Here is a 17,433-nt window from a genome sequence, read left to right on the forward strand (position 1 = left end):
AATGCGACCATTACAACATTTATCATAGCACTTCGGACTCTAAGATTTAATTACATTAGTAGACCAGTCCAGTAAAGGATTGTGCAGTTTTAACCAAGGCAAACCTACAATGACTGGAGAGGGTAAATTATCCAATGCAATCAAGTTCAAAATTTCTTGGTGAACTCCATTGATAGTGAGGGGAAATGCAGCAACCTTGTGAGTAATACATTTCAAGGGAGTGTTATCAATTGCAATCACAGAAATAGGTGATGACAAAGGTATGGTTTTGATTTCAAGTTAAGTTTTTCCAAAAACCCTTTATCAATCACATTAAGTGTTGAACCACAATCCACAAATACCTGAAATTCAATCAAATCTCCCTGCAAAGTAGTACTCCCAGAAAGAAATACTCCTGAAGAGCGTAAACAAGCAATACGGGTGTATCTGACCTTTTTTTTTCTTTGCTTAACGAAGCTCACAATACTTAATTAAATGGTCAGCTTTACCACAATAAAGACACAATCCCTCAGCGAACCTCCGGTCTCTTTCCTGAGAGCGGAGTGACATCGCCCCAACCTCCATCGGTTCTCCGCCGTCTGAGCAGATTTTCTGGGGACTAGGACCTGACATTACAGGAGTCTTTACCTCATTCAGCCTGAACCTCGGCCTCCTGTCCACACGAACAGCTAATTGCATGGCATCCTGCAGAGTCTCAGGCACAGGCAATGCAATTAGCAGATCCTTAACCCTTTCACTCAGACCAGCAAGAAATAAACATTTCAGTGCAGGATCATTCCACTTGACTTCTGAAGCCCACCTTCTGCAGTGTGTGCAATAATTTTCAACGTTACCTGACCCCTGATTCAAACGCCTGAGTTCTGCCTCAGCAAATGAAATTCTATCAGGATCGTCATATAATAGACCCATAGCAGAAAAAAATTCTTCTACAGACCTTAAGCATGGATCATTAGGTTGGAGAGAAAAGGTCCACCCCTGTGGTCCATTGCGCAAAAGTGACATAATAAAACCAATGCGCTGTGATTCATTCCCAGAAGACCTTGGTCTCAAACAAAAATATAACAAACAAGCATTTTTAAAGGAAAAAAAATCTTGCTGTTTACCATAAAAAGCATCAGGTAGTCCTACCTTGGGTTCCACAAAATGCGCTACGGAACAGCTACTCACGTGTTGCTGTAGCTCGGCCACCTCCAGAGGCAATCCTTGCAAGCGTTGAGCCAAATGCTGAACGGAAACCATACTGATCCCCGAATTTCTTTCCTTTTAGATTTTTTGGGCTGGACTTACTGTTATGATCTGCAACATGTACAAAGGAAAGATAGGGGAAAGCTGTCCCTACAGTAAGACTAAGCTGAATCCCTACGATGTAGTGGGCTGCCTGTTCCTAGCGAACAGACCCGCCTTAGTCCTCGGCTACTCTGAAGGAAGACCTATAGCATAAGGGGAGGGGTCCCTAAAAGAACTAAGCACTGGGACATAAATGGGACACCTCCTAAACAGAGAAGTTGTTGCAGAACACAAAAAGACAAACTGACAAAAAGGTACGAGAGGTCCCAGAAGGACGAAGCGAACTGACAGAGAAAGGCACCAAAGCACCTGGCTAGAGAGACAGTCAAACATTGAAGTCCAGCACAGTCAAAAGGGCGGAGCTGGAATATAATGGCAGATGGTCACGTGACCGCAAAACACAAGATGGAAAAAAAACAAACAGGAGGGTTCTAGCACTATCTGTGAGTGGTAGACTGTGGTCCTAAGTTGTGTGATTTGCAGGGTCTTGCACAACTCTCTCATCACCTTTGACATAAATGCAGTCCCTTGGTCCATTAGGCAACCCCGTACTGGGAACGATATGGACCTACTTGTGGGCTATACACTTGGAGGAGGAATTTCGTAGTGGTATGACCTCCGGATACCAGGCAGCATAGTCCAGTACCACCAGGATATACTGATGTCCTCTGGCGGACTTGACCAGGGGTCCCTCTAGATCCATGACAATGCGATCGAACGGGACCTCAATGATAGGCAGTGGCACTAAAGGGCTACAGAAGTGAGCCACCAAGGAGGTCAGCTGACAGGTGGGACAGGACCTACAATAATTCACGATCTCTCGGTGACACCTGGGTCAGTAGAACCTCTGGAGGATCCTTTCTTGGGGTTTTTCTACCCCCAGAAGACCATCTAAGACGTGTGCATGGGCCATATCTAACATTCTGCATCTGTACAGCCGTGGCACTAGTAACTGCTCTATTACCTCTCCTCTGAGCTTGGAAACCCGATATAGTAACTCCCTATTTACGGAAAAGTACAGATATCGGGTGTCAGCCCCCGACTCTGGAGCAAGACCATTCAGAACAGTGACATTATCAAACGCCCCTTTTAGAGTTAAGTCTCTAAGCTGGGCGGTTCCAAAGTTTCCCCCGGACACCTCCACCTCAGGGATGTTGGGCTCTGGGGATGCCGCCTCATCATCATCCCTGACAAGCACACAATAAGGAAACCCATCGGCTGCGGCCTGCAATGAGGTTTCTTTAGGAGCGACCTGGTTGTTATCCAAACAAGCCGGCATCCTTCCTTTCTCCCACAAGTCCCAAAACAAGGCAAAGTCCTGCCCTATTATAACAGGGTACAACAGGTCTATGACTACACCCACCTCATGGGACTCAGTGCCACAATTTGTGTCTATGACCACTCGGGCCACAGGGTAGTCTTTAGTGCCCCAATGGATGCAACGGACGCCGACCTTTTTCCCCGGAATCAGCCAATGAGGAATTGTGGCTTTCACTAGAGTTACCAAACTCCCCAAGTCCAACAGGCCAGTCATTAGCACTCCACTCATTAACACGGGGCATGCTTGCAGTCCCTCGCCTGGTTGAGGAACAGCACTGCAGGCAGGATATGCAAAATATGAGCAGCGCCGTCCTGCGCTGCAGTCCATTGGCTCATTGATCATTGTGCAATGGACGGCTATGTGACCTGCGGTGTGACACTTCCAACAAACTACGTCATTGGACGGGGCCTTTGGCAGCAACTCGGACCCCTGGGCTCTAGGACACCCCCTAGATGTGTCCTAGGGGGGTGTCCTAGGACACCCCCTAGTGCCCCTCTTTTGGGTGTCTACCTCCCTTTGGGAACCCCAGTATGTCAATGCTATGACCATTTGCTTCCCCAAGGAACTCTCTACAGCCTGGTACCTTTCCACCAACACCATCAGGTCATCGGCATTACGGGGATCTCCCTGGGCAACCCAGGATTGCACCGACCTCGGAAGGGAGTGTATGAACCTGTCCATGACAAATTTCTCCACCATCTGTGCTGGGGAGGAAGATTCAGGTTGCAACCACTTTTGGACCAGGTGTAGGAGGTCGAACATTTAGGGACCGAGGAGGTTTGTCATTACAATAGGCCCAGTGGTGCACACATTGTGCCCTGACAATCATAGTCACTCCCAAGTGTGGAAGTCACCTCCAGCCACAGACACTGAATGAGACACTCGGTCTCCATTTTATTTACCAAAACCACACACTGGGGTGGAGATATGTGAGTAGCCATTCCCTCCCATCTGTTATGACTGCTCATAAAAACCGACCCTGATATGCCCTATTAACCCTCTCAGCACTACATGTGCTGGAGCATGCTTTCCTGGGTTTACTTCACCGAAGCTATCAACCTCGATGATACATATCTCCCCTCAAGGACCTCTCCGGCTGCCATCTTACAAGTGCTTTAAGAGGTGTAATCAATGACAAAAAGAAATCATTTAGAGAATTAAAGCAAGAGGGTAGTGATGAGGCATTGAATAGGTATAGAAAAAAATTGTGTAAGAAGCAAATCAATGCAGTAAAGATTGAGACAGAAAGGCTGATTGCCGAAGAAAGAAAAATAATCCAAAATATCCGTCAACTACATAAACAGTTAGAAACTAAAAAATGATAAAAAATAATCTTAGTGAAATGGTTAAGAGGATGAGCGGAAGACCAATCTGCTAAACACCTTTATCTCTACAGTATTTATGCATGAAAATCCCATGGCAGACGACATGATCAGGCCTATCATAAGTTCTTCATTAAATATCACCTGCTTAACCTGCAGGATGTATATCGCCACCTCGAAATCACTAACGTAGACAAATCACCAGCCATGGAGGGCATATGTCACCGAGACATTAAGTACCGTGATAGACATACCATTATTTTTAATATTCAAATATTAAATAATAACAGGGTCTGTACCAAATGACTGGCTGATAGCAAATGTGATGTCAATGTTCAAAAAGGGGACAAAATCTGAGCCTGGAAATTATAGGCCGGTAAGTTAAACCTCTATTGTGGGTAAAAGCCTTAAGGGTTTTAAAGGCAATGCTATACTGGAGAGTCTGAATAAGAATAATCTCATGACCTCACATCAACATGGGTTTATAATGTATCAGTCCTATCAAACTAATCTGATAAGCTTCTACAAAGAGGTGAATTCTAGACTCGATGTCACGCAAGGTAAGGGAAGGAACAAGTGTACAATGATGGTAAGAGGGGGAAGGGAGCCCAACAACAGAGATGAGAGGTGATCGACTCGAACTGTTCGCCAATCTCAAATTCGAGCTGTTTGGGCGGTGTTCGAGCCGTTCGGCGAACATGAACAATTTGAAAAAAATTCGGCTGTTCGAGGTTATATTCGATAACTGTTCGTGCACCAAAATCATAACTGGATTTTTTCTCAGTAATGCTGAAAATTAATGTTAATACGCAGTTTGAGAGTACAGTGGGGCGGGGGGAGGGGCAGGGGATGGATCCCTGCATAAATAATGAAGATCTCCATTTTTTTTCTCTTTCCCGCATTTACAGTGGGGAGGTGCAATCTGTCAGCCTATCAGCAGCGCACACACGGAGCGAACTGCTTTTTTTCACACAAGCAAGGGCATGTGTCATTGGTAGTGTATGTCACATGTCCTTGCCCTATAAGACCCAGCCATTTTCCCCGTCGCCACCATTTTCTCACTGCTGCAGCTGCGTGTTTTTGTACAAATCTACAGATAGCTTGGGAGTAGGGAATAGTTGTGATTGCAGTCCTTTTGAGGACTAGGTTACATCATTTCCTACGACTTTTATCAGGCAGGTCTGTGCTCTTAAATAGATAGGTTGGGAGTAAAGACTAATTGTAATTGCAGTCCTTTTGAGGGCTAGGTTACATCAGTTCCTATCACTTTTTGCCAGGCAGGTCTGTGCCAGTGCTGTGCAAGTTTTTTTCACAGCATTTGGCTAAATCTAGCAAAGCAAATCCTTTTTGGCCTCTTGCAGTGTGTGTTAGTCAGTGGAGTAGCCTATCTGTGTTGCAAGCTACACCACCTGTGTATAGAATACAATTTTTTTTACTGCACCTAGCCAAGTAAAACATTTTGGGCATAGTATCATTCTATTAGTCCATCTATACTAACCTCCACCAGATTTCAAATTCAAAATAATTTTTATCTGCATCTAGCTCTGAAAAAATATTTGGGCTTGTAGCAGCGTGTGGGACTTGTTCTATTAGTCCATCTATACTAACCTCCACCAGGTTGCAAATTCAAAATAATCTTTATCTGCATCTAGCTCTGAAAAAATATTTGGGCTTTTAGCAGTGTGTGGGACTTGTTCTATTAGTCCATCTATACTAACCTCCACCAGGTTGCAAATTCAAAATAATTTTCATCTGCATCTAGCTCTGAAAAAATATTTGGCCTTGTAGCAGTGTGTGGGACATGTTCTATTAGTCCATCTATACTAACCTCCACCAGGTTGCAAATTCAAAATAATTTTTATCTGCATCTAGCTCTGAAAAAATATTTGGGCTTGTAGCAGTGTGTGGGACTTGTTCTATTAGTCCATCTATAATAACCTACACAAGATTGCAAATTCAAAATAATTTTTAACTAGTGTTGAGCCACCCCCGTAGTGTTCGAGTTCGGTTCGGTTCGTCGAACACCCGTGTGTTCGCCGAACTGTTCATCAAACTGTTCGTCGAACACCTTCGAACACCGTTAAAACCAATGGCAGGCAAACAAAAACACATAGAAACACATAGAAAACACCTTCAAAGGTGTCCAAAAGCTGACAAATTGCTCAGAAGACACAACTAACACATGGAAAAGTGACAAGTACATATAGTCATGCGAAAAGAAAAGAGGTGGAGGAGTAAAAGGAGGGGGAGACACAGATATAGGCATGTCATGCCCTTCTAAAATCCAAAAAGTGAGAAGCCGAGACGGCCAGTCCGCTCCTGCCCGTGCCACCTCCGTGTCGCCGGGTTTGTGCCAGAGCCGCGGTGAACCCTGATGGCCAGCCCCCCTCTCCCAATACTGGTGCCTGTCCGCTGGTGGGTCGAGAGAGCCCCCCTGTGGTGGAGGCAGCTCTAAGCTTTTTAATTTAAATTGTTCCTCTAATTTGAATGAATACACTTTAAATCCATTTACAAGGATCTATTGGAGGGCAAGTCTCATGCCAGCAGCCGCGTAATTCCAGCTCCAGTAGCGTCCACTAAAGCTGCTGCAGTTAAAAAGCTTTTATAAGGATCGAGCTCGGCTGTCCACCGCAAGGCATCCTAGTGCCAGTCCCAGCCCCTATGCCTTGGGGTGCCTCCTGATGCTCTTCACTGAGTATCCCGTGGTCCCGAAGCATTTCCTTTGAAAAAATTAAGTGTCCAAACTACAGGTGGTGTAGCTTGCTTAACAGCCGGGATAATCCGCTGACTAGCAGACACTGCTACTAGGCACAAAGTATTTCCTGGGCTAGATGCAGTTAAAAATTTGTAAGTAGATACTCTCGTTGGATGCTGAGAAAGCATTCCATAGAGTCTCCTGGAACGCCATATATGATTCTCTTAAAAAGCTTGGGGTAGGGGTCTAGGGGACCCTTTTATAGCCAAAATCACGGCCCTGTATCACAATACGTCACCTAGGCTGAAGATAAATGGAACTGTAGCACCGAGGGCTCGGTTGCTACAGACGTATTGCACCTCACCCAGAGGTGTGATATCTCACTCTCAGATAAGGATGGAGTGTGGATCAGGACCCGACACCTGCATGCATTACACCACATTGCCGTGGGGCAGGGCGACCAATATGCCCCTGAGATGGGCACGACAGTCCCTGTCCCTGGCTGGAGTGGGGGGAGGGAACACTGAGGAAGGGGAACCCTGCAGTGCAGGAGCAGGGAGGAAGCAGTTCCTGGGTGCATTGAGAAGGGAGTATAAAAGGTGGGCACCATCTTAGTTCAGTGCAGAGAAGTCTGAGCAGAAGTGGCAGGGAGCAGGGGCTCTGCATGAGCTCTGCTCCGGAGGCGGGCCTAGTAACAGAGGCCCAGGCCTGCAAGAGGGAGAAGGAAGGAAGAGGAGCGGAGAAGGCTCCAGGAACGAGGAATGAAGGGATCCCAGGGGTGCGGACGGGCGAGTCGCCACCGCACGCCCGAATCCACCTGCGTGGAGGGGTCAGGCCAAAGGGGGAGACCGGTCCCCGAACTAGTGGAGGCAGGAAACGACCCTCAGCTAGAAACCGGAGGCTCTGACATTTTATGTGGCGCAGCCCCTTGCTCCACCCGCTAGGAAGGCACCACATAGGGTCAGGGAAACTGGCGCCAAGTTTACCAAGAGGAGGCCCGAGGCAGCCGGACAGAAGCGTTGGTAAGAAAGGCCAGACAAAGGACACACAAAGGGGGTCCTGTGAAGCGCTCCAAAGTTATCTGGGAGTTGTCTGAGCCCCTCACCTGGTGAGCACAGTACGACGTGGGCAGCCGTTACCTGCAGACGTGGTCTGGATAATAAGAACTGTGAGTAAAGGCTCTGAACTGCATCACTGACTCCGTGTCGTTACTGCTGCTGCCCTGCACCATCACCCCCATCCTCCGCATACACTGCCCTGAGGCTATACTCCTCCCGTGGGGAGTTATGCTACGCTCTGCTGCACCCACAACACCAGCCTTAGCGGTCTGCCCTGTAGAGGCGGTTCACTCTGACCGCAATCCACGGGTGGCATAGTCGGACATTTAAACATCAAAACCACATAAATAGTTCCGCCACTGGTTTGACCGCCCTGAGCCACGGAACCGGATCGCCGCCACGAAGACTACAACCACCAGCATCCACCAAAAAGGGTCCGGCTCCGGGTGTCCCAAGGCCCAGGGGGTGCGTCAGAACATTTTCATCACCTTTCACAATCACCAATGGGACAAGGCAGGGATGTCCTCTGTCCCCTCTCTTATACATCCTAGTGACGGAGCACCTGCTCTCATCAATTCGCCATAACCCCAATATTAGGTGGATTGAGGTGGGAGGCACCGAGTACAAGTGCTCTCTATTTGCTGATGATGTTCTAGTATATATCACTCAATCACATATATCCATCCCTGCTGTTATGGCTGAAATAGATCACTTTGTTACATGGTAAAATTTTAAAATCAATGCAGCGAAGTCTGAGGCCCTCGATGTCTCCCTCCCTAAATCCATATAGGATTCCATCCAGTCCAACTTTCCCTTTGCCTGGCCCTCACAGGGTATCAAATACTTAGGAATTCCTATTCATAGAGACCTCTCCCATCTATGTTATCTTAATTTTGGGCCCTTTATTGAACAATTCCATACAGACCACGGTTGGCAAGTTAGAACTGTAAGATTCACTACGTGAACCACTGGTGTTTTGTGGAAAAGCACATGTACACCGCGTTCCAAATTATTATGCAAAAAGTGTTTAGGAGTGATAAGGGAAGAATTTGTTTGTTTGTCAGTTAAACTCATTGATGGTGATGTGTGTCAGGGCTCTTTATATCACTGTAAGCAATTGCAGACACCTGTGCTAATTAGTTTGGCAGGTGTGTCCAATGAAAGGCAAGACTACTTAAGAAGGCTCTCTCACATTATTAAGCAGCCTACATTTTCTGCCAAAATGGGAAAGAAAAAGGATGTGTCGGCTGCTGAGAATCAACAAATTGTGGAGTGTTTAGGTCAAGGCATGACTACAATCAACATTGTGCGATGATCAGGATGAAGTGTCTTGGCAATCAAGAAGTATGTAGCTGATTCACAGTACACACGTGTGCGTGCTGATAAGGGCAAATTGAGGACTCTTTCCTACAGGCAATTACGTCAGGTTGAAAGAGCAGCGGCAAAAAAGCCTTGTCATAGCAGCAGACAAGTTTTTGAAGCTGCTTGTGCCTCCAACGTCCCCCGAACAACAAGATGCAGGGTCCTTCAGAGGTTTGCAGTTGTGCATACGCCATCCTGTCGACCTCCTCTATCCACTTCACACAAGCAGAAACGGCTCCAGTGGGCCAAACATTACATGAAGACTGATTTCAAAACTGTTCTGTTCACGGATGAGTGCCGTGCAGCGCTCGATGGTCCAGATGAATGGAGTGGAGGATGGCTGGTTGATGGACACCCCACGCAAACACGGCTACAGCGCCAACAAGGAGGAGGTGGAGTAATGTTTTGGGCTGGAATCATGGGGAGTGAGATTGTCGCCCCCTTTAGGATCCCTGAAGGCGCTAAAGATGAACTCCATAATGTATGTGGATTTTCTCAAACAGCACTTCCTGCCATGGTTCAAGAAGAAGAACCGTGTATTTCACAGCAAGATCATTTTTCTGCATGATAATGCACCTTCTCATGCTGCACATAAAACATCTGCATCTCTGGCTGATATGGGCATAAAAGGGGACAAACTTATGGTGTGACCCCCATGCTCCCCTGACCTCTACCCCATTCAGAACCTTTGGAGCATCATTAAAAGGAGTGTCTATGATGGCGGGAGGCAGTTCACATCTAAGCAACAGCTCTGGGAGGGTATTCTGTCCTCATGCAAAACAATTGAAGCAGAAACCATCCAAAACCTGACAAATTCAATGGACGAGAGAGTTCAGAAGCTCCTTTCGAACAAGGGGTCCTATGTGAAAATGTAACATCACCTAGAATAAAGTTTTGAGTTGAAAACTGTTTGATTTCAGTTTCTAACAACCTGCTAATGCTTATAATTTCAAAAATGACCATTTTTTTGGTCTTTATTAAAATGAAAAGGTTGATCGAAAAGTTTGGGGGATCTAAGAGTGTGGCAACCCAGTAGTCATGATTACTTCGAATTCTGACAATATGAGGGTCATGCTGCAGGTAGTGCAGCAAGAAGGCACTTATGTGTCTTGCGCATCTCGGAGCCCCAAAATTATTTTCCGGGCTAGATGCAGCTAAAAATTATTTTTAATTTTAAATCTGGTGAAGCTTATTATAGATGGCCTAATAGGATCAGTGCTGCACACTGCTACAAAGCCCAAATTATTTTCCAGTCAAGATACAGATAAACATGATTAGTAATTTGAAAGCTTAAAACAGTTGGTAGGGTGATTTTAAACAATCATCAAGCTTTTACTCTCCCCAGGATGACACAGGGGTAGAAAAGTCGTTTCGGATCCATGATTTGTTCATCTTTATGAACGTGAGTCTGTCTACATTATCAGTGGAGAGCCGCGTGCGCTTATCTGTCAGCACACCACCAGCAGCGCTGAACACACGTTCAGACAGAACGCTGGCTGCGGGGCATGACAAGATCTCCAAGGCGTAAGTGGCTAGCTCCGGCCATTTATCCAGATTGGAAGCCCAAAAAGAGCAAGGGTCCAGTGACACAGTCGTGGCTTCAATGTTTACTTGGAGATACTCCTGTACCATCGTCTCTAGGCGTTGACTATGTGTCAGACTTCTTGTCTCCTGTGGCCTTGCAAAGGATGGGCTAAAAAAGTGGTGAAATGATTCCGCAAAATTGATGTTACCAGCAGATACTGTGTTTCTGTTACGGTTTGAGTGCTGAACACTTGACGGTCCCACGGTTGGCAAGTTGGAACTGTGAGATTCACTACGTGCACCACTGGTATTTTGTGGAAAAGCACATGTAAGATTCTGCAACAGTCTCTGCTGATACTCCTGCATGCGTGCATCCCTTTCTATGGCAGGAATAATTTCTGCAAATTTACTTTTGTACCGGGGATCTAACAGTGTTGCAACCCAGTAGTCAGGATTATTTCTAATTCTCACAATTCGAGGGTCATGTTGCAGGTAGTGCAGCAAGAAGGCACTCATGTGTGTTGCGCATCCAGGAGCACCAAGTCCCTGTTGTGTTGGTGGCGAGGTAACAATCATGCTTCCTTCCTCTGTCCTCTCCCCCCAACCTCGCACAACAGAAATGTGATCAAGGTCTCCCTCATCTGATGAGTCTTCCATCAGTTCGTCCTCCACTTCTTCCTGGGCTCCTGCACCTTCCTCACTAGTTTGGCTGCTACCATGCGCCCTGGTAAAATCATCTCCCCCACCCTCACATGCCTGCCGCCTTGGTGCTGCCGACCGTCTGGACCTTGCAGATGTTAGCCCTTCCGCATACAACTCCTCCTCCTCTACTTCCTCCACCTCCTCTTGTGCCACCACCTGACTCCGAATTCTGTTTAACATGTGCTCCAGCATGTAAATCACCGGAATAGTCATGCTGATAATGGCATCGTCAGCACTAAACATCTTCGTCGCCATTTCAAAACTGTGCAGAAGGGTGCATAGGTCCCTGATCTGAGACCACTCCTCCAGCGTGATTTGCCCCACCTCTGAATCTCGTTGGCCCAGGCTATACGTCAGAACGTATTGCACCAGGGCTTGTCGGTGCTGCCACAGTCGCTGCAACATGTGCAGAGTTGAATTCCACCGGGTAGGCACATCGCATTTTAGCCGGTGAAGTGGCAGGCCCAACGACTTCTGTAGAGATGTAAGTCGCTGAGCTGCGGGATGCGAACGGCGGAAGTGAGCACACAGCGACCGTGCCCTCTGCAGAAGGCCATCTAGTCTGGGATAGTGGGCTAAAAATTGCTGGACAACCAGGTTCAACACGTGAGCCATACAAGGCACGTGTGTGACATTGCCCCGGCGAAGGGCCGCACCCAGGTTTGCAGCATTGTCGCACACGGCCTTCCCTGGTTTCTGGTCCAGTGGAGACAACCATTCATGAAATTGGTTCTCCAGAGCTGACCACAACTCCTCAGCTGTGTGACTCACATTTCCCAGACATTTCAATGTAAAAACCGCCTGATGACGTTGAGCCCTACTGCCAGCATAGTAAGGAGGTGTGCAGGATCCCTTCTGCGCAGTTAGAAAGCTTGTGGCATGACCAGACAGGCTTTGGGTGCAGGTGGAAGACCGAGAGGAGGTTGAGGAGGCAGAAGCAGTGGAGGAACTTTGACATAAAGAGGATTGACGCACAACTCGTGGGGACGGTAAGACTTGGACAGCAGCCCCTTGTCCTGCTGTCACCATAGTTACCCAGTGCCCAGTCAGCGACATGTAACGCCCCTGTCCATGCCTACTCGTCCAAGTGTCTGTGGTGAAATGCACCCTGTCACACACAGAGTTTCTCAAAGAAGCGGTGATGTTGTGTGCGACATGCTGGTGGAGCGCAGGCACACCTTTCTTTGAGAAGTAGTGCTGACTGGGCATCTGGTACTGGGGCACTGCGACGGACATAAGGTCTCGAAAATCCTCTGTGTCCACCAGGCGGAAAGGCAGCATTTCTGTAGCCAAGAGCTTGCAGATGGTGAAATTCAACCTCTTAGCTTTCTCATGGCTAGGAGGAAATGGTCTTTTACTTGTCCACATCTGAGGGACCGAGGGCTGGCTATTGTGCTTAGACGGGGTTGATAAGGGTGTCCCCGGCAAACTGCCGGTCTGTGAGGAAGATGCAGGCGGACATGTTAGGTTGCCTTGATCCAAAGGTGGTGCTATCGATGTCGGATAGCGCTCAAGACCAGCTGGTGTTACCACCTCCAAAGAAAATGATGACCTGCCAATCACGCTGGCTGTTGCGGGTAAAGAGGTGGCAGGTCTGCGCCCCAAAACAGGTGTGACTGCTGTCCCCCCAGTCACAGAGGATGAAGAGGCCGCGGATGCACAAGATATGGCAGACGGTGGTTGGCCCGGCCGGCTAGGCCGCATTGTAGCACACTGAGCTTCCCACTGCAACTTATGCTTCATGTCCATGTGCCGGTTCATGCATGAAGTACTCAAACTATGTATTTTTTGGCCTCTACTTAGCTTTTGCTGACAAATGTTACAGATAACACGAGTTGGGTCATCTTTATCGATCTGAAAAAATGCCCAGGCTATGCAAGGCTTAGCACCCATGCGACCTGAAGAGCCACCACGACTTGTGGTGAGAGGCAGAGTTGTGTTTGAGGATGCAGTTGTTGACGTGCTTCCAGTACTACGTCTCTGTCCAGGAAGGCGCAACCTGACCTCGTCGTCACTAGCATCTTCCTCCACCTCCTCTGCTGACCTCATCTCTTGGCTGACTGTGGGTTGACAGTAAGTGGGATCTCCGACCTCATCATCATCACCCTGTGCGTTATCACACCCGTCGTCCTCAGAGCCAACCTGTTCCTGCCCTGACAAAAAACTAAAGTTGTCGCTCCAATCAGGTATTTGAGTCTTATCATCGTCTTCCTCATTGTCTCCACCAACAGGAGTTACAGTTTGGGAACGAGGGTCTACATTATGGTCAGAACCTTCTGCGTCTGGTCCTGGATCCGACTCATAAAGATTCTGGGCATCAGTGCAGATCATTTCCTCGTCTGGATTCACAGAAGCGCTGGAGTCGACCTCTGATTCCCAGGCTATAGTATGAGTAAACAGCTCTGCAGACTCAACCATCTGTTCTACCTCATACTCAGACGGGCAGCTGGAGATTTGGGAGCTGTGAGGAAGCAAGTGCGATTTGGGTGACACCTTTGAGGACTGGAGTATTTGTGATGTTGAAGTTGATGTGGAGGAGAGCCCACTTAAAGGAGCACTTGATATCCGTTGAAGCACCTGCTGTTTTTGTGCCTCATCTGGAATTTGTAGCGGCTGGCGTGGCCGTAAGAAAGGGATCTTATCACATTGTCCGCTAAAAGAAGTAGACATTTTAGTTTGGCTGGAAGATGGTCTTTCTTCTGCACCTACCCCACGGACACAACCTTTTTTCCCCTTCCCAACACGCCTATTCCCCTTTCCACCAGCAGCAGGCCTTTTTCCACTCATTTTGGTGGTTAACTAATTCACAACTCTGGAGTTGTTTGCACAAAAAAACAATGGATGGTAACCGAGCAGAGCTGAGTGGCCAAACTGTGGTATTAGGCCAAAACTATTGGCTGGGTTAGATGCAGAAAAAAATTATTTTTAATTTGCAACCTGATGGAGGTCAGTATAGATGGACTAATAGACCAAGTCCCACACACCGCTAGAAGCCCAAATATTTTTTCAGAGCTAGATGCAGAAAAATTTTTTATTCAATTTGCAACCTGATGGAGGTCAGTATAGATGGACTAATAGACCAAGTCCCACACACTGCTAGAAGCCCAAATATTTTTTCAGAGCTAGATGCAGAAAAAAATTATTTTTAATTTGCAACCTGATGGAGGTCAGTATAGATGGACTAATAGACCAAGTCCCACACACCGCTAGAAGCCCAAATATTTTTTCAGAGCTAGATGCAGAAATTTTTTTAATTCAATTTGCAACCTGATGGAGGTCAGTATAGATGGACTAATAGACCAAGTCCCACACACTGCTAGAAGCCCAAATATTTTTTCAGAGCTAGATGCAGAAAAAAATTATTTTTAATTTGCAACCTGATGGAGGTCAGTATAGATGGACTAATAGACCAAGTCCCGCACACTGCTAGAAGCCCAAATATTTTTTCAGAGCTAGATGCAGAAAAAAATTATTTTTAATTTGCAACCTGATGGAGGTCAGTATAGATGGACTAATAGACCAAGTCCCACACACGGCTAGAAGCCCAAATATTTTTTCAGAGCTAGATGCAGAAAAAAATTATATTCAATTTGCAACCTGCTGGAGGTCAGTATAGAAGGACTAATAGAACAAGTCCCACACACTGCTAGAAGCCCAAATATTTTTTCAGAGCTAAATGAAGAAATAAATTATTTTTAATTTGCAACCTGATGGAGGTCAGTATAGATGGACTAATAGACCAAGTCCCACACACTGCTAGAAGCCCAAATATTTTTTCAGAGCTAGATGCAGAAAAAAATTATTTTTAATTTGCAACCTGATGGAGGTCAGTATAGATGGACTAATAGACCAAGTCCCACACACCGCTAGAAGCCCAAATATTTTTTCAGAGCTAGATGCAGAAAAAAATTATTTTTAATTTGCAACCTGATGGAGGTCAGTATAGATGGACTAATAGACCAAGTCCCACACACCGCTAGGAGCCCAAATATTTTTTCAGAGCTAGATGCAGAAAAAAATTATATTCAATTTGCAACCTGCTGGAGGTCAGTATAGAAGGACTAATAGAACAAGTCCCACACACTGCTAGAAGCCCAAATATTTTTTCAGAGCTAAATGAAGAAAAAAATTATTTTTAATTTGCAACCTGATGGAGGTCAGTATAGATGGACTAATAGACCAAGTCCCACACACTGCTAGAAGCCCAAATATTTTTTCAGAGCTAGATGCAGAAAAAAATTATATTCAGTTTGTAACCTGATGGAGGTCAGTATAGATGGACTAATAGAATGATGCTATGCCCAAAAGATTTTACTTCACTAGGTGCAGTAAAAAAATTGGTATTCTATACACAGGTGGTATATCTTGCAACACAGATAGGCTACTCCACTGACTAACACACTCTGCAATAGGCCAAAAAGGATTAGCTTTGCTAGATTCAGCCAAATGCTGTGAAAAAAACTTGCACAGCACTGGCACAGACCTGCCTGGCAAAAACTGATAGGAACTGATGTAACCTAGTCCTGAAAAGGACTCCAATTACAATTAGTCTTTACTCCCACAATCTATCTATTTAAGAGCACAGACCTGCTTGATAAAAGTCATAGGAAATGCTGTAACCTAGTCCTTAAAAGGACTGCAATCACAACTATTCCCTACTCCCAAGCTATCTGTATATTTGTGCGAAAATTGGCTTGAAATTAACAAGGTATAGCGCACACAGCAACAGCGGTGCCGTCTAACACGCAGCTGCAGCAGTGAGAAAATGGTGGCGACGGGGAAAATGGCTTGGTCTTATAGGGCAAGGACATGTGACATACACTGCCAATCACACATGCCCTTGCTTGTGTGAAAAAAAGCACTTCGCTCCGTGTGTGCGCTGCTGATAGGCTGACAGATTGCACCTCCCCACTGCAAATGCGGGAAAGAGAAAAAAAAATGGAGATCTTCATTGTTCCTGCAGAGATCCATCCCCTGCCCCTCCCCCCGCCCCGCTGTACACTCAAACTGCGTATTAACATTAATTTTCATCATTACTGAGAAAAAATCCAGTTATGATTTTGGTGCACGAACAGTTATCGAACATAACCTCGAACAGCCGAATTTTTCTCAAATTGTTCGTGTTCGCCGACCGGCTCGAACACCGCCCAAAACAGCTCGAATTTGAGATTGGCGAACAGTTCGAGTAGAACAACGCTCATCTCTATTTTTAACTGCATCTAGCTCTGAAAAAATATTTGGGCTTGTAGCAGTGTGTGGGACTTGTTCTATTAGTCCATCTATACTAACCTCCACCAGGTTGCAAATTCAAAATAATTTTTATCTGCATCTAGCTCTGAAAAAATATTTGGGCTTGTAGCAGTGTGTGGGACTTGTTTTATTAGTCCATCTATACTAACCTCCACCAACTGTGTATGTAATAAAATTGTTTTACTTCATCTAACCCAGCCAATACTTTTGGGCTAATACCACAGTTTGGCCACTCAGCTCTGCTCGGTTACCATCCAATGTTTTTGTGCAAACAACTCCAGAGTTTTCAATTAGTTAACCACCAAAATGAGTGGAAAAATGCCTGCTGCTGGTGGAAAGGGGAATAGGCGAGTTGGGAAGGGAAAACAAGGTTGTGTCCGTGGGGTAGGTGTTAAAGCAACAGTAACATCTGCAGAAGAAAGACCATCTTCCAGCCAAACTAAGATGTCTACTTCTTTTAGCGGACAATGTGATAAAATCCCTTTCTTACGGCCACGCCAGCCGCTACAAATTCCAGATGAGGCACAAAAACAGCAGGTGCTTCAACGGATATCAAGTGCTCCTTTAAGTGGGCTCTCCTCCACCTCAACTTCAACATCACTAATACTCCAGTCCTCAGAGGTGTCACCCCAATCGCACTTGCTTCCTCACTGCTCCCAAGTCGCCAGCTGCCCGTCTGAGTATGGGGTAGAACAGATGGTTGAGTCTGCAGAGCTGTTTACTCATACTATAGCCTGGGAATCAGAGGTCGGCTCCAGAGCTTCTGTGAATCCAGACGAGGAAATGATCTGCACTGATGCCCAGAATCTTTATGAGTCGGATCCAGGAACAGACGCAGAAGGTTCTGACCATAATGTAGACCCTCGTTCCCAAACTGTAACTCCTGTTGGTGGAGACAATGAGGAAGACGAT

Source organism: Phyllobates terribilis, unplaced genomic scaffold, assembly GCF_046119375.1.
Source record: "Phyllobates terribilis strain yellow unplaced genomic scaffold, ASM4611937v1 Scaffold_2__4_contigs__length_985480577, whole genome shotgun sequence".
NCBI classification, from domain to species: Eukaryota; Metazoa; Chordata; class Amphibia; order Anura; family Dendrobatidae; genus Phyllobates; species Phyllobates terribilis.